The sequence below is a fragment of the Phoxinus phoxinus genome, assembly GCF_949152265.1.
Source record: "Phoxinus phoxinus genome assembly, chromosome: 23".
Classification (NCBI taxonomy): Eukaryota; Metazoa; Chordata; class Actinopteri; order Cypriniformes; family Leuciscidae; genus Phoxinus; species Phoxinus phoxinus.
The window spans coordinates 25,096,087-25,115,151 of record NC_136898.1 but is presented as its reverse complement, the minus strand read 5'-3'; the positions used below and the strand labels follow the sequence as shown (position 1 = coordinate 25,115,151).

The window sequence follows — 19,065 nt, the reverse complement described above, 5'->3', positions numbered from 1 at the left end:
CTGTGAGTGCGTTCACACACATCCCGGTAAGATCCCGTATAGACATGTGACGTCAGGATGAGACGTGTAACGTACGCGTAGAAAACATGTACACTAGCGCATCGCGTGCCGTTCCACAGCGCTGGCGAGCGCTCTCAGCTTCCGCACGGAGTGAGGAGCTCCTGGTCTCGGCTTCCTTCCAGTTTGCAGACATTTTTTCATTCTTTCTTTGTTGATGACGAACACAAACTTTCTAGAGTCGTGCGATGGCACGTGCGTCATCACTACGCCTGTAACGGTCACCAGCCGGAGTGCCCTTGAGAGCCACCAGAGGGCACTCCACATCAGACTATCATCACTCCCTCACAAACTACATTTCTCATAACTCACTGCCGGGACTCATCATCACTGATCACATTCACATGCGTCTCATTATCTTGTTTAGCTCATCCCCATATAAGCCTGGTTCACCCATTCCCTCACTGCAAAGCTTTGTTTGTGTCACACTGCATCTCTGAGCGTTTTCCCAGGTTTCCTGTCGCTTGGTTTTTGGATTTCTTGCCTGCTCCGTGGATTACTCTCTTGTCTCTGACCCCTGCCTGTTTTGTTTCGTTTCATTTGTTTGTTTGTTTGGACTGCCTACCTGTGTTTTGACCCATTGCCTGTACTTTGGTTTATGCCTTTGGATTGCCCATAAATAAAGCTGCATTTGGGTCTCACCTTCGAGTCTCGGAGCAGTTTCATGCCTACGACACACTCCTTACGGCATTGGTCCTGGCTTTTGTTCACACAGGCGCGTTCCGGGACTGATCCATGTTACCAAGTCCCCCAACCCGGGATCAATCCCGGCATCAATCCCGGGACGTGTTTGCGCTCACACAGAAGGCACTCTGGCAATTTCGCGGCAATTTCCCGGGATCAACGCGCTGTATAAATGGGGCCATGTACTTACCATAGTAATAACAGTAAATTATGCATAATTACATGCAACTAATCCTCAACCAAACCCTATAGTAAGTACATGTAGTAGCTTAATATTACTCAGTACTTACATATATAATTACACTAACAATGACACATTAAAATAAAGTGTAACCGTAACGTCCTAATCAACATCTAGCTGTACTGTTCAATTTAATTACACAAACTCACAACGTCTCGTCAGTGCCACAACAGACACTAGTCGAATGTAAATCTTTGAAAAGGGCTGACTTTTCTGATAGCAATTTGCTACATCAATACCACTACACAACTATACACTAAAAACAATTAATATTATTGCTGTTATTGTTTTATTACTAAATAAAATATTACAAAAATGTCACTATGGTAATATTTCAGAGTAAACTAAAACTAAGTATTTAAGAAAAAATGTATATAGTAAAAATAATTATATTTTACAGTAAAATTGTACAATTACAATACTAATATTTATGGCTGGCATGAATTATTTTCAGGCATTACACCATCAAGCTCTTATTTTACACTGGAAACCCCAGATCACCAGATCACCAGATCACGAGCGTGCAAATAAACACAGTGAACAACCCTGAGATCATCATAGGTATTATCATGGACACGTCTAAATAAAATACATCAAAACACACGGATATGGATGCACCAAAATAGAAAGTTTGGCCCCAAAGATAGCTGATGATTTTTATGTTATCACTAATAATAATAATATGCTTCAATGAAAAAAAACAAAAAACATTACACAATATAATGTAAGGAACCGGCATTAAATTAGTTTACGGTCTGCTTCTGAAGCCGAATATATGATGACCAATACAGTGAAGTCTAAACTGATCAGGTGTGATCACTCTCTGACGGCTTGCTTCACACTCCGCTAGTGTACAACACATTCACACAGGCGCTGTTTGACGTTTCCTTTCTCACGCTCCAGAATGCATTTTGTGGTATGCTAGTATTCGTTTGGCTTTACTCATACCTAGCCCATGTTAGGTAGAGTTGTGATGTGTGTGTGTGTGTGTGTGTGGTGCTGCAAACTAAAGCCCAGGCCTCGTGAACGTCTGAAATCTCAGTCTTTGATGTCACCGCAGACAATGCAGGATCAGTCACAGATCCTGCAACTCAATCCGTCTGATTGCTTTAGTCAACGTGACCTCTCAGACACACACACACACACACACTTCCTGCAGGTCCAGAACTGTAATTGTGCAGCAGAGAAGGGAAGGATCGTCAGGAAGGTCAAAGGTCGTTCTCACAGACCTACATGCTTGAGTCTTAAAGGACCCACAGAAACACACATGACCTCATGTGACCTCAGCACAACTAGCTCTAGGCTACATATATATATATACACACACACACACACACACATATATTATTCAAATGATTCCCCCTCTAGACACTGTGCTGTATTTATTCTGCAGAAGACATATTTGTGCTCTATCTTTGGACAACACCGTTTCACATTATATCAAGACAATTTTATTGTAAAGCTCTTTACAAATACACATTGTTTCACAGAGATTCGTAATATTAATGTTTAGATTGTATTAATGCCTCAGTCACATAGGCTACAACATCTGCATGCTGTTTGACTACTTTCATATGTCGAACAATTTGGATAAATAAATGTGTAAAATAACACACGTTAATGTATATTGTGAATACTTGGCTCGTTATTAAAACTGAAACCAGTACTAGTTTTTCTTGTTTCCAAATTTTTTAACCCTTAAATAAATGTTATATTTCAAAGGTTCTCTAAAATTATTCATATTTTCTTTTCATGGGACAGCTAGAAGCGTACAAAAGCAAATGTGTTCAACAAAATTATTCTCTGGCTATTAATGTCTACTGTAAATTTGTGGCCGTTTGCCAAGGATCATATCAAAGACGAGGCCATTTCACGCACACACACACACGCACACACACACACACACGCACACACACACACACACACACACACACACACACACACACACTAGGGTCCATAATTGCCAGAGTTCATATTTGAATCGCTGAATCCATACGAATCTTAGTGACTTCTGTGGCTGGATCATTTTAACAGATATACAGCAATTAACCATTCAAAGACTTCAAGGAAACATAAAAAAAGACACGAGATTGAGAAATGGGAGTTTCCCATGATTCAGCTCATGTCATTTTTTCCCCTTGTTGGAAGCATTTCTTCAGCATGAGTGGACAGTCCCTCTCAGACTGGATCAATGATATATCCCAGCATCCTCTCCTAACCACAGCATCTCCTCCCAGATCTGATCTCACAGACTGTATGGTCCATCAACAACTGAGGAGAAGCCACAACACTTACAACACTTTAAACAAGAGAACTGCTACATTCCCACAGGCAACACTAATGCAGGACAGAGCGCAAACAACTGCATGTCACGCGCTGCATTAAAGCAATCGAACAACTGCAAATCAATAACTGTAATCATGTGGACGTGAAGTTCAGAGCTAAACATGCAGGCCGGTCGCTGTACAGCGGGCTTCATGAGCGGACATTATGCAGACGTGCCTTGTGTCTGTAATGGTTTGATCTCTGATGTTTAAGTTGCTGGAGCACTTCATCATTTTCAATAGATTTAACACACCCTTACAGTCAGAGCTCGAATTCATCGTCCTCAAGTTCAGAAAAATGTCTAAAAATAAGCTGGAGATCTACAGTTGTGTCGGATTAACTGACACTAGGACTAGCATTGATTTTTAAGAAGTTTGAAGAATCTTTCAATATCAATAAAATGGATGGATACAAAAAATGTAAACATCTAGCTAGCTCGGTTGCCTAGGTAACTTAATATCACTCCACCGCTGCTGTAGACTGTGCTAATAAATACAGGGAACAAAGTATAACTCTTGCAATGCAATGAAAGGGTAGTTTGATTTCTAACATTATTCTCTCAACAGACATTTACATCGACAGTCTGGCGTTATAATTTATTTGCTTTTGGTGAACTGTGGAGTGGGTAAAACTGTTTTTAATGGCAGGCTCAAGGCTAGCCTAGCACCGGCGAACTATGCAACTGGAAGGACTGGATGAAAAATGTTGAAAACTGTCTCCACTGATAAATAACACCCAGGCTTACTTGGAAATGAGGTCTGATGTCCAAAATCCTGAACCACCCCTTTAAAGAAGGCTTTGTCCACAAACAACCAACATTCACCGTGGGTTTACTGTAGTAACGCTGACTGTAACCATGGTATTGTGGCAGAAATAGCCTTTGTACATTATTCATCTCAGGATTCATTCCTTTTGTGAATTCAAGCTATTTTCAAGGGCTTTCAAGTGCTTCTGCTTCATACTTCTCCAGCACTTTAAAACTCTAAATATTATTAATATTTTAACTTTTAATGTGTTGTGATTTGAAAAACTAAAAGTTTAAAGGTGTAGGAAAACGAACACTTTGCAGCAAACAAAACAACACATGAAATGCCCTCTATAACCAGTAGGTTATCGGCAGAGGAGCACTTATTGACTTTTCCATTTCCACTCCCTAACATATGGGAAACAATAGGAAGTCAAAGTCCCATGAAAAACATGAATTTTGTTCACAGTGTGACTGAATTAGACAGAAAGCAAGTAAAAAAGCTCCTTTTATGAGCAATGAGGCTGTCGGTCAGTTCAATATGATAGAAGAACAATGGTACATATTCAACACAAGAGTAAAATATTGACAATTTTCCAATTAAAATGAGGTTTTTGCACATTAATGTTATTAATAAAAAAATATTTTATCTGCATCTCAATTCAAGTTCAGTGCTTTACTGTCAAATTTCCAATAAACAAACATGTAATATCATTAATAACGGCACTTATTAACGCAAAACAATAGTACTTTTATGATTAAATCAACTTTATTATTAAAAATCTCCATCTGTAGAACTTGCTACTGCTCTCAAAAGTTAAAAGTCTGACTGGAGACCTGTAAACGGTTATAACTTTTTACCTGGACGCTTCTCCAGGTGTTCAGTCGAGTCAGAACCACGTGTCTTTATACAGTCCTATTGTGATGCACTTAGTTCAATGTGGACTATAACTCAACAATGTGTAATGTGAAAAGCACTAAACAAATAAAACTGGCTTGAGTGTTGACTAATAGCGTGACTGATAATAGCTGGACCGTTAGCTCAATATGCTCTTGACGAGAGGACCCACAAACACACGCTGAGGTGAGATCTGTCAGCGATGACCACTGCTAACATGCACTGCAGACGCAGAGACTCCCGAACAACCGTTAACCACGTAGTGTTACGTGTCCATGAGAGCATTTCTATCTTGGTTTGCAGACGGCAGCGTCTCAGATCTGACTGGCACGTCGGCTGAGTGCAGGATGGGTCGGCGGTCATGATAACTGCATGTATTAATATCACGTATGTGGGGCAGAGTCTGATGGCCCGTTGAGCATTGGTTGTGTGAGTGTTATACAGCGGTCACACACACACCCAGTCAAATCATGTGGAACGGCACGATGTATTTACACAGCACACAAGTCTGGTGTCGCAGATCTGTTTTCTTGTACAACTCAACCAGAAAGTAATGTAAGGGATGATGACTGCTGAATTGTAAAAAAAAAATCAGTTTTTTCAGTACGGAGGGGGAAAACAAACATCGTTCAATGAACGTCACATCCCTAGTGCTAATATTACTGAAGGTCACTGTATCGCTAGATAAAGGACCAGACACACCAAACTGGCATGAAAGTGATCATCTGGGCCAGCGCTTGATCACCATGAAGACTGTAGCGAACCGCCAACTAGCATGCATGTTTAGCTCATGTGTGGGAGGAAATACCTCTCCACACCAGCTGGAGGCTGTAGTGTGTATTCATCATTCAGAAGAGCTAGGACTGCGGATACACAGGCCAACAACTAGGCCAACAGGCTCTCAACAACGGCCCGATATTGGCCAATGATCAGCTGGTGTGTCGCGGACTTAAGCCACCAAACTGTGAATTCCCACAGTGGTGTGTGAGGTCCGAGCATCTGATGACTTGTGCAGGACGGCTGAGCATCTGTTGGCATGTAATCTGCAGGACAAATCCAACGGCTTTAATCCTACTGGACACATTAGCACATAATAGCTTCGTCTAATGCCAGAATTATCACAGAAAAGCCAGTCCGACTTCAAAAAGCCTGAGCGCAGATATTGACGTGCTGTTTAAAAAAGACAAAACACAGTTTAAAAGATGACATGAAGAGGCGAACTAACAGTAGCGACGGGGAGATCACGGAAGACAGGGTCTAATGTGAATAAAGAAAATATCCTTGACAGACAGACAAAACTAATTGTGACAAAGAAAAAGCATTGTGTGTGTAATCGGATCCTGGTTTAATCATATTTAGTGTAAACGGCACGTGATGATGATATCTAGCAGAGAGCCTGTATTTACAGTTGATGAGAGGCGCGTGTCGCTCTGATGTGTGTGGTGTGTGTGTGTTCAATGATACGGCAAATAACTAGTCTATGTTTAGCACTGCAATAACCTGGACTTGGGAAAACACAGACTGCTGATTAATAAAGTTTTGATAATAAAGATTAATAAAGATTGACAAACCTTTAATACTAAAAGTTGAGAAACATGTTTTATTACTGTGATACTGATAACTAATTATGCTACACACTCCCTTTGTATGAAAAATACCACGTTGGTTATTTATGCATTAAAAATACCGTTGTCTTGCATTCTTGGCTGTGAGTGTCCAAACCCTTACTTACTCTTACACACACACCAGTGTTTTTCATTCAACCAGTAAAGATATCCGGCTTTGTCACGTGACACGTCTGTGTTTATTACGTGATGATATTAGTGTTTTTACTGCATTTTGATCAAATAAATGCAGCCTTGGTGCAAAGAAGAGACTTCTTTCAAAAACACAGAAATATTAATTATTCCAAACTTTTGACCGGTAGTGTATGAATTCAGCATAATATACCCGGCCAGCCCGAGATAATATAATAATTATAATTTGTTTACATTTATATAGCGCTTTTTCTGAGACCTCAAAGCGCTTTACATAAGGGGGGAAATCTCCTCAACCACCACCAGTGTAAATATAAATATCAGCAAATGAGTAAAACCCATAATGTGTTTCTCGTAAACTACAGTGTGACAGGTATAGGTGCCAGCGTGCCACAAACTCTTCACCCAGTCCAGAAGTGCAGTGCATTTATAGGCTAGAGGTTTTCTTATTTTTGTGGACAGCTCACACAGCTCTGACGAACCCATGGTCAGCTGAGCCAGTGACACACACACACACCTTCATAACACTGAGAATAGACCTCAGTTAGTTCAGTCTGTGGCTCTACACTCATGTTTCCATCTCTGTATGCATGCTTATAACCATAATGCTGTCCTGTGCCCTGCATGCTATAGATACTCATATAAATGTTCTCTTCTTATTATGTCGTCTGACCATATTTCAAATAAAACCCTTGTCTCCTCCTCTCCACATGTGCTACCACGGCTCACTTTTCCTGCTATCTTTGTCTTCTTCGGCTACGCGGGAACCACCGGAACGTCCTGTAAATCCTCTGAAAGTCCGAACCTTACAGAAAATGCTTTCACACTATAACGAACCAAACCTTTGTTCAGTTTGATCCGGACCGAGACTACCTCTTTTCATCGGACCACATTTCATCTGTTTGGTCCGGACCGGTTTCACAGCTGTCATTTTGGTTCGGATCAAACTGAAAAGTCTGAAAATCCGGACCAAACATGGTAGGTGTGAAAGGGCCCTTAGATTCAATTTCTCAAAAACACAGTAGCCGTTTTCTCCACTGTCGGGCCAATGCGAGCCCAGGCTAACAATGTGCCGGGCGAGGCCAATAGCCTCGGTCCTCGAGGCCAAAATCAAGCGGTGTTTCCACTGTCCGGCCCGTAGACCCGCAGCGCTGAAAAAATGTGATTCTCAATTCACCCATAATCGCGCAGCTCTAATGTCGGCTACGGTGGTACTCTGGAAGCGGATTTGAAATCAACGTTTATTTCTGCAGTTGAGTGCTTATTCCCTCAGTCTGATAATGTATTCAACTACTGGAAGAACACGTATGCAATATGTATGCAAAGACATAATATACAGAAATGCGGTGAACAAACGGTAGTACTGAGAATAGAACAGCATGGGAAATATGATCTCTCTTGTGGATAAAACACTCTCCATCTTTTGTTGGGAGGAAACATTTGGCCGCCATCCCCACAATGGTGACATACACACTGTTCAGCACAAGATACTTAATTTCACTTCAACAATACACAAAACAAAAGGCCAAGGTGAAGGAAATCTCCAGGGAACCAGTGGAGAATTAAGTTTTCCGGGTTTTGACGTCATCCCCGCTCCATTGGCCTTTAAAGTACCACCGTTTGTGAATGTTTAAGATTTCGAATGATACCTAATGTATGTCCCTCTACCGGGACACTAATAGCTAAACAGACTATAAACGAAACACTTTTATTGGAGCCGTTCGAAAGGCTCCATCAAGCCAGGAGGATTATCATGTGTTTTACAGCATCACTCCAACTTCTAATGCAACTAGAGCTTATACTGATCAGATCTACACCCACAAATGTGTCTGAAGTGAGGCGATTTCTAATGGATCATGGGAAGACATGCCGAGTGACATGAAGCCACATTCCTCTGGCCACTTTCCCACACAAACAGGAACTCTTCAGTCGCTCTTCCGTCATGTGTCGGTCTTATATTCAGCTATCTAAGAAAAGCAGCTGCTGTCTCTCTCTAACACACCAACACCATCTGCTCCAGCACACACACACACACACACACCAGCTCTCCTAACACACAACACAGCTCTGGCGAACATCACCACAGCAGACATGAGCAGTCATAGACGTGCCTTTAAATACGGGTGTAACAATATATCACGATACAAAACTGCAACAGTATGTATCGTGGATAGTGAGTCAGTGACAACATGTTTTGTGTACACCTCAAGTTTACAGAGTTTTAGTGTCAGTACTACATTAAACTAATATTTATAATGCAGAATATAAAGTATAATAATGCAATGGGGGAATATTTGTCTCTATTGTGTCCAGTGCTTTGGGTTTCCAGCACCAAGTCCAAGACTATTCATTTACACACACATTGTGACATCAAAATTGTCTGCGTTTACACTTGGCATTAACATGCGACCTGTATCTGGATGTTGTCCACATACACATTGAAAAGACGAGTGTAAACGCGCTTCTGATCGAAATGTGATGCGATCAGCGTGTCCAGTTTCGGAGGTAGTCGAGGACGCATTGTGATCGGATCTCAGTGTAATGTAAACGCAATCCAGCCATCGTGTGTGTGTGTGTGTGTGTGTCTGCATTCACAGGTGGACGTCATTTAAATCCCCCAGTCTCCCCACGTGCTGTCAGACAATAATGGCCAGACGCAGTTTAGACAATAAACTACATTTATTTGAACCTTACAATAAACGTCAATATTTAAAACAGTTTATTTAGACTTACATGATACTGTGTGTGTCATTTTTTATTTTAATTGTGCAACATTATCTGAAGAGGCGATCGCCTGTACAATCACAGCTGTGATCATGAGATCTTAATGAAGAGCGTGCGCTGCTTTGCCAGAAGAATTATAGGAATACACTTTTTATTTTTTTATGTTTTAAATGTTGAATGTTTTTATTGTTTCAGCATGTTTATTAATCTCCCATTTCCGTAAATATAGTCATTGCACGCTATAACCCCGATGATCGATGATGTGACAACCATTTTTGTATGATCAACTCTGGAAATATTCCTTCATTCAAAAAATGTAATTTGATCTAAGACTGGAGATTGCACAGGAAAGTAAAGTGAGTGAGTGAGTGAGAGCAATTGGGACATTGATTAATTTGTATAATCTATTTACTCTTATTGGTGTCGTACTACAGACCTAAATTAAATATTATGCAGGAATTGAAATCCGATCGGTTATCCAGATACGGAGGCTACTTAATATGAACAAATGTAAACGCACGGTGTCCTGATTGGCTAATGATCTGAACTGCTTGATCGGATCACGGTGATCGCATGTTAATGCCAAGTGTAAACGCAGCCTTTAGCATTCAACAGTAAAAAAAAAAAAAGACAACCTTTTATCATATGTCTTGGAGTATTGCAATAATATGGTATTGGGAGTTCAGTATCGTGATATGTATCAAATCGTGACATGAGGGTATCGCTACACCTCTACTTCTAAATGCATCCATACCATAATAATAATAATACCATAAGCATTGCAACAAGCTCATTCAAAAACATCCATAACGACTATAAAAGAAGCTCTACTTATAATTCAATACCAAAAAGTAATGTAATAACATTTTTGCTGTTTTTGATTATTATTCGATGAACACACTGCAACATGGTAAACTCTTAAAACCTAATTGTGTTGTAGCATATTTTCTAGAAATAATTCTCCAGACAAGCTGTCCAAGCTGCATCTGTAGACAGTGAGATGTGTTGTACAGGAGAAAACACTAAACCTGTCAGGAGCTCAGCAGTTTCTCCAGTCACACATACAGTACGCGGCTCACGAGGACCATGACCGGCTGCTTTCCCACTGCAGGACAGTTCAGACAATCCTGTATTTCTCACAGCTATCCTGATCCAGACACTCGACGCCGCTCACTCTGAGTAAACCAGTCCACTAACACATGAGGACAAGTCTACGCAGACTCACGTGTGCAGATGTGCAGGACCATCAACACATCCAGGGTGTCATCAACTGCTATTATGATAATCCAGAGTTTAAGAGTCAGATATGCTGATAAATTCAGATGTTATAAGAAAACAAAGTCTGTTTGTGTTTCCCATGCAGAATTGTATCAAATGTAATCAATATAACTGTCCATGCAATGACACAAAATGCTTCAAAATCAAATCTTGAATCTCCTGTACTACTCGCAATACAATCTGTGTGCTGAAGTGTCTACGCCAAAATATTTCAATTGGAAAATCATTATTACGACAATTGAAATGACGGATTAAAGAACATAAATCAAGCATTAGACTTTATTGAGCTGGGACATAATGTATCGGGATAGGAAAGTCTTCGGATCACGTCGAGGAGGTGATATTGATCAAGAATTACTGTAATGAGAAGCGTTTTGGATTTATAAATTGAATAACTGGCTCCTAACGGCATGAATGAGGAATTCAATTTTTCTGTTTTCCTTTAATGAGATGTAGAGATATTTGGATTACTACACGATTATTTTTTACCAATAAATTAAACATCCTAATTGTAATGCCGATGTATTCCTCCTGATGGCTTCCATCAATGGGTCTGTCACGGCTGTGTATTTGATGTGGTTCCCTGGACTGATGTTTAGGCACTTTTAATTGGCTAATTGTTTTGATTGTGGGATCCTCTGTTATTGTGCTTAGTGTAAAACTATGTCTTGTGCTTCATGAAAATTATTGGTGGATGCGTTTACTTGTATTCTATATTTTATTTACTATTTTTGTAAATTTTTTCCCAGTCTATGCCATCTACATGTGGACTGCAAGCTGGGGCTTCTTCCTTTGCTGCTATAATGTGTCATCATGCAAGTTATCATCAGTCAACAGCAAACATCCTTCAAATGACTATTAAACAACAAAAAACACGTTATGGCAATAGTGCTGACTATTCATTTGAGATCTATTTATGATGTTCAAGCTAATTAGGCTAACAACACCTGACCGCGTGGTTAGCATGTGTGTGTCTCAGCTTTCCCCAAGACGATTATTTACCGTCCAATCTAATGGGGTTAATTGGCATTATTATAAGACAACAGTTTCCAGCCAATGAATTCATCAGCATTCTGGATTAAATAGACGGTGTCACTGTTTTAGAGGCTGAGGCAACAGAATTGGCCTCCAGATGATTCCTCTTGCCACTGGAATAACAGACCAAGTTGCTTTGACCAAATATGGCTGCTTCCAAACACTGGCAAGAGAAACAGCCCAGCAGGCCAGATCTCCTAAACGGGAGCGAGTGTAGGCCACCTCGCGAGCGCTCGGTGTAAATCCAGCACCTGTCACCTATGCAGATGCTTCAGCGTTTACTGGACCAAACGCTGGGAATCGTAAATTAGTGTGACTGATTTGGTGGATGATTATGCATAAAGACACACGTCAATAACAGCTGCCACTAGATCTGTAACATTATTGTATAAAGACAAGCTGAGAGTGAGAGTTGCTCTTGTATGCGTTGATTCGAGTGTTTCTAGTGCAGTTCTTCCCCAGAGAACGACAGAGCACATCCTGTTCTTCCAGAAGAATTCAGTCTCTTGAGTAACTTACCATGTTACTATATCATTACTAAGGAGTTTCTTTGCTTAAAGTCCCCCTGTGGTGAAAATCAAGCTTTTATTGTTGGTGTTTTTAGCATGTTTTAAGACAAAGCATGTGTAAATTCACAAGTCGACAGCATTGCTGAGTATTTTCTGCTTAAAACTGCAGTGAACCAAAGACAGTCTCAAAAACACGGTTTGAAATCGACGTCACACACTACCTTGCAACCAATCAGATCAACGTGTGATCGTCAACCAGTGGATCTCTGAGTGAGTGAGTGAGTGGAGGCGGGGCTCATTTGCATATTCATAGAACCACACATACTAAATGAGGCAAGGAAGGGTGTAGAGTTACAGTATTTACAGTAAAGATATTTTAAGAAAAAATTCTCAAGGAAAAGCGTTTAAATATGTAATTTTGGTGATCAAAGATGAGTTTTAAGGGATTATATTTTTGACTACAGGGGGACTTTAAAGCTTAAAGCTGAAATCCTGGTTAAAGGATAGTTCACCCTAATATGAAAATTGTTCCAAACCCGCGCACACAAAAGGAGAAGGATGTACTGGTCACTCTTTTACATATAGTGGAAGTGAAAAGGAGCTTAAAAATTGCCACACACACAAAAAAAAGTGTCAAAGACCGTATAATAAAAGTATTCCAAATGACTTAGTGTGCTCAATGGACTGAAACTATCCAATGTATCCTCCATATCCATTCAAACATGGTTTGACATAATGATGTCAATGCCACATGAGCAACATCATCACTGACAACCGCATGACACGTGACCAATCGCAGCGCAGCAAGCGTGATTGATATATGACAGCCACAGCAGGAACGGTTTTAAAACTTAAAGGGTTAGTTATAGTTCATCTAAAGATGATTATTATTATTCACCCTCCGAACCCATAAGACTTTTGTTCATCCTTAAAACACAAATGAATGAAACCGGAGAGATTTCTGTCCATTCACCCAAAACTTTGACGCATCAAAAAGTTCATAAAGACATCGTAAAGGTAACACACAATTAAACACTGATAAAGCACATTACATTTGCTTGCTTGACGTAAAGGATGAATGAAAGTTATGGTTTGGAACAACATGAGTGAGTAAATGAGGACAGGACGTTCATTTTTGGGTGAACGATCCCTTTACGACGAATGACTGAAGACTTCCCAGTGCCTCGGCCTTAAACCATGGAGACTGTGTGTGACGCGTCCGGCTGGGGGCTGATCAGAGTTATCTGGACGAACAGGTCACCATCGCTCCGTCTCTACACCCTCTCAGACCCTGAACACAAAGACTGCCTTCATCCTCTGAAGCCCACCACAGTTCTGCCCGAGGGCCTTCAATGGCAGGCTTGTTGCACGGTGGGGCGAGCGAGGAGAACACACTCTGCCCGCATGGAGCCCGTCTGCACACAGCACTGAGAGTGTGTGTGTGAGAGAGAGTGTGTGTGAGAGAGAGTGAGTGAGTGAGTGAGTGTGAGAGAGAGTGAGTGAGTGAGTGAGTGAGTGAGTGAGTGAGTGAGTGAGTGAGTGAGTGAGTGAGTGTGTGAGTGAGTGTGTGAGTGTGTGAGAGAGAGAGAGTGTGTGTGAGAGAGAGTGAGAGAGAGTGAGTGAGTGAGTGAGTGAGTGAGTGTGAGAGAGAGTGTGTGTAAGAGAGAGTGAGAGTGAGAGAGAGTGAGTGAGTGAGTGAGTGAGTGAGTGAGTGTGTGTGAGAGAGTGAGAGTGACTGAGTGAGTGTGTGTGTAAGAGAGAGTGACTGAGTGAGTGAGTGAGTGAGTGAGTGAGTGAGTGTGTGAGTGTGTGAGAGAGAGAGAGTGTGTGTGAGAGAGAGTGAGAGAGAGTGAGTGAGTGAGTGAGTGAGTGAGTGAGTGAGTGTGAGAGAGAGTGTGTGTAAGAGAGAGTGAGAGTGAGAGAGAGTGAGTGAGTGAGTGAGTGAGTGTGTGTGAGAGAGTGAGAGTGACTGAGTGAGTGTGTGTGTAAGAGAGAGTGACTGAGTGAGTGTGTGTGTGTAAGAGAGAGTGAGAGTGAGTGAGTGAGTGAGTGTGTGTGAGAGAGAGTGAGAGTGAGAGAGTGAGTGAGTGTGTGTGAGAGAGAGTGAGAGTGAGAGAGAGTGAGTGAGTGAGTGAGTGTGTGTGAGAGAGAGTGTGTAAGAGAGAGTGAGAGTGAGAGAGAGTGAGTGAGTGAGTGAGTGAGTGAGTGAGTGAGAGTGTGTGTAAGAGAGAGTGAGAGTGAGTGAGTGAGTGTGTGTGAGAGAGAGTGAGAGTGAGAGAGAGTGAGTGAGTGAGTGAGTGAGTGAGAGTGAGTGAGTGTGTGTGAGAGAGAGTGTGTAAGAGAGAGTGAGAGTGAGAGAGAGTGAGTGAGTGAGTGAGTGAGTGAGTGAGAGTGTGTGTAAGAGAGAGTGAGAGTGAGTGAGTGAGTGTGTGTAAGAGAGAGTGAGAGTGAGAGAGAGTGAGTGAGTGAGTGAGTGAGAGTGAGTGAGTGTGTGTGAGAGAGAGTGTGTAAGAGAGAGTGAGAGTGAGAGAGAGTGAGTGAGTGAGTGAGTGAGTGAGTGAGAGTGTGTGTAAGAGAGAGTGAGAGTGAGTGAGTGAGTGTGTGTGAGAGAGAGTGAGAGTGAGTGTGTGAGTGTGTGTGAGAGAGAGTGAGAGTGAGTGTGTGTAAGAGAGAGTGAGAGTGAGTGAGTGAGTGTGTGTGAGAGAGAGTGTGTGTAAGAGAGAGTGAGAGTGAGTGAGTGAGTGAGAGTGAGTGAGTGTGTGTGAGAGAGAGTGTGTGTAAGAGAGAGTGAGTGAGTGAGTGAGTGAGTGAGTGAGAGTGAGTGAGTGTGTGTGAGAGAGAGTGTGTAAGAGAGAGTGAGAGTGAGAGAGAGTGAGTGAGTGAGTGAGTGAGTGAGTGAGAGTGTGTGTAAGAGAGAGTGAGAGTGAGTGAGTGAGTGTGTGTGAGAGAGAGTGAGAGTGAGTGTGTGTAAGAGAGAGTGAGAGTGAGTGAGTGAGTGTGTGTGAGAGAGAGTGTGTGTAAGAGAGAGTGAGTGTGTGTAAGAGAGAGTGAGAGTGACTGAGTGAGTGTGTGTGTGTGCGTTGACGTTTAATAAAGAACACCCCAGACGTATCTTAGGATTTAATGAGGACAATACCAGGAAACATATGGAGACATCCTTGTCCAAAGCGGCACGAGAAACTCAACAACACGTGCATGTCTAAGGTCTCTAAATGAACAACGCTGAAAACTGAAAGCCTGTTGGACTCACTAATCTTCATCATGCCTTCTTTCTGATTGACAGTTTATACTTTTTAGCAAGTAAAAGGCCTTTTAGTATAATTGTAATTTGACGCACGTGTCTTTTTGCTGTGAAATCTTCATTGATATTTATTTATGTAAGATACACTTTTATATTCTTCTCAGTATTTCAAGATGAAGAGAAGCAACTTTTACCTTTAACCATATATCATTATTATTATTATTATTTAGAAAAAACATGTTAAAATGTGAATGTGAGGCTTCTGAGCGACTCCTATGAAGAGCTTTGATCATAAAACTAAGCACTGAAATATCATCTTACTAGCAGACAGAAGCCCCTTTCACACAGAGATTCCGGAAAATACACGGATAAAGTGACCCGGGATTTGACCCGGGTTCGTTTGAAAATGGTTCATTCACACTGCCAGTGATTTGCCGGAATCAGAGAGCGCGTTCACACACAACCCGGGTATGTCGCGGATAGACGCGTGACGTTATGATGTGACGTATAAGGTACGCGTCGAAAAGACGACGATCATTTTTTTTCGGATTCGGTCGTACACTAACGCATCACGTACCGTTCCACAAAGCTGGCGAACGATCTCAGCTTCGGCGCGGATTGCAAGGAGCTCTCGGGTCTCTGCTTCAGTCCAGTTTGCAGACATCTTTTCGTTCTTTCTTGTATCGATGACGAACACAAACTTTCTTCTAACAGAGTAACAGAGTCGCACGATAACTACGTCATTGCGAAGGCTCGTGCATCATCACTACGACACACCCCTTACGGCATTTGTCCTGGCTTTTGTTCACACAGCGCGCGTTCCGGGTCTGAACACGGCAATGTTACTAGGTCCCCAACCCGGCATCGATCCCGGCATTAAACCCGGGTCGTGTTTGCGTTCACACAGAAGGCGTTCCGGCAATTTGCCGGCAATTTGCCGGGTTCAAAGTGCTGTGTGAATGGGGCTAGAGTGATAAGTGATATTTATCATAAGTAGTCTCTGACTTACACCACAAGCTATCAGAATTTCTTAATTTTTGACCATATAAATAGCAACATCTGCACAATATTTTGCATATAAATGAAAGGAAATCATTGTCTCCCCAAGAGAGAGTTTCATATCCTCAATAATATGAACCATAAAAGCCTGATGCATCACATATGATACAAAACATAAAACAAATGTTTGTTTTTTAGATTCACTTCAACTCAACTCAACTTTAAAACGATTCAACTTGTCTAACGATTCAATACATTTTCAATTTCAAAGCATTTTTTGAACAATTGTTCCACGCCAGGCTTTGCAGAGCTAAAGCAGCTTTTGCTCAGACCGGATGTTTCCGCATGCAGAAGTGCTGTGGGATCTTTAACCCATTTACTACTTCACAAATGAATGAGTTGTCCAAACATGAACTGTGACTCTGAGATGTAAATGAACTGAATGCTCTTTCATGCACACACACACACACACACACACACACACACCGCTGCTCAGAGCAGAAGCCTTGGGCATGCTGACAGAACTGGTGCAATATCTTACAAAACTACACGCAGTGTCATTCCGCTGAATATGAGTGGACAATCAGGTTCAGAATGAGAAACAACTTCAATAATCTCATGCAACTGCTTCTTCCTGCACTGTTTGCTGTTTGCAACTCTCTCTCTCTCTCTCTCTCTCTCTCTCTCTCTCTCTCTCTCTCTCTCTCTCTCTCTCTCTCTCACCACACCCGATGTGAGCTCAGTTATGCCCTGCCTGAGGGCGCATATTCCTCAGCACTACTTCCTCTATCAAAACACACTTCACACACACACACACTGCAGAAGAGGAGCATCAAACCAACACAACTCCACAGTCAACATAAACATAAGGAATAAACTGACATGTTTGAGTGTATGATTCACAGAAGAAACATGACAGGGATAACAGCCCATCTGTGCACCGCTGAAGAAGAAGAAGAAGAAGAAGTGATGAGCGCGTCCACGCGAAGTCTCTGTAGGCCGCGCGCTTTCACTGAAGTTTTACAGTTACTTCATTCCTTCCGTGACGTGCGTCTGTTACACTTTACACAACTGTAGGCCATAATCAATCACTTTACACAACCGTAGGCCATAATCAATCACTTTACACAACCGTAGGCCATAATCAATCACTTTATACAACTGTAGGCCATAATAAATCACTTGTGGGAAGGACCGACATCCATGATCGTTCAAATCTGTACTTTAAAAGCGCTTTCTGAGAGTTAAACGCCCCACTTCGGTTTCTTCCGTTATTAAAGAATCTAACGTTATTCTTCCGAGTCTCTCTGAGGGAAAAAGTCAACTTTTATGTGCTAAGGTCGCGTCTAAAGACTTATTCACCGCGTCTCTAGGATAACCGTCAAAATAAGGCGTTTTAAAAGACCAAATCTCGTTTAACGGCTGGATTCAGTGTGGTATTGTTGATCATATCTTGAGTTTTGAAGATCTTCGCATCGGAAGGAAACTTCCCACCCTTGAAAAAGTTTAGCAGCTTTAGCTTAAGTCTGTCAACTCGGGAAAGGGAATAGGTTTATGTTCTTACCTCGGGTTTCTTCGATCTCTAGTTGTCCACCTTCGGACAATAACCAATATTTTACCAACCCCTGTCCCCCAGCAGAATGTCCCCGTAAACGCTGGTGTGTGTGTGTAATGTCAGAAGGGATTTCTGCACCGTTGCTTTGAGGCTGTGTGTGTTAAACTCCACCCTGGAGCGCGCACGCGCACACGTCACTGCTTCACACTGATTCGGGACTCTGAAATTATTTGTTTACGTTTTTAATCTTCCTTAAAATTGCTTTACTACGTTGGGAACACAACCCAATGTAACATGTAGGTAATTTAGCTCTAAAAACGGTACAACTTTTTAAACACTTTTGGGCTATGTAACGAGCATAAACATTTTCGTTTTAACGAGATTTAACTATTAAGAGGAATTAAAGATGCTCCTCATTTTTTAGTCGAATATAATTGGCGTACTGCTTTATTTGTTGTTTAGATGTGAGAAGCATTATGATTATAGCACCATCTAGTGTTCAACATATGTTCACATTCGCCTCTGCACTGTTCAAAGACCCGATTTAAAATTCAGACCCACATTTTCCTCATTTTAACCCTATATGTGACTCATTTTTAAATCACCGCTGGAAAAAAATTAATGACTTAATAAATATTTTACATATAGACTAAAATAATTTTCCAGAATTAGTTTTCTACATCTGACTTCTGACCCTTTTTTTTAGGGTGCCATCATTAGTAAATGATTTGGTAAATTTTTTTGACAACATTTCTGAAACTTTACACACTATCTTATACTTTCTTAGTGTTTAAAAAAAGATTAAACAGCATTGGTAACATTCCATTGCATCATGTGCTACTATATTTCATTTGTAACTCACATGTGAAAATGTCAAAAACTTGACACACATTCAGAAAGTAGTGAAACCATGTTTCAAAAAGCATTAAAACATTGTTTCTTTCTTATAATCCCAAGGCAATGATTGTAGCACAAGTGAAAATCAACAAGACTCTTCTTTCTCAGTGTAGTCCACAC

The 19,065-nt window shown here is 41.3% G+C and overlaps 1 protein-coding gene across 1 annotated transcript in view; it reads right to left on the bottom strand.

Annotated features, from left to right (window-relative positions):
• Positions 1-18,474, bottom strand: part of tln1 (talin 1) — a 100,905-nt gene extending 82,431 nt beyond the window's left edge. The window contains exon 1 of the mRNA XM_079600204.1: positions 18,058-18,474. The gene's annotated coding sequence lies outside the window, so the exon portion shown is untranslated. The remainder of the gene's footprint in view (positions 1-18,057) is intronic.
• Positions 18,475-19,065: the final 591 nt, after the last annotated feature.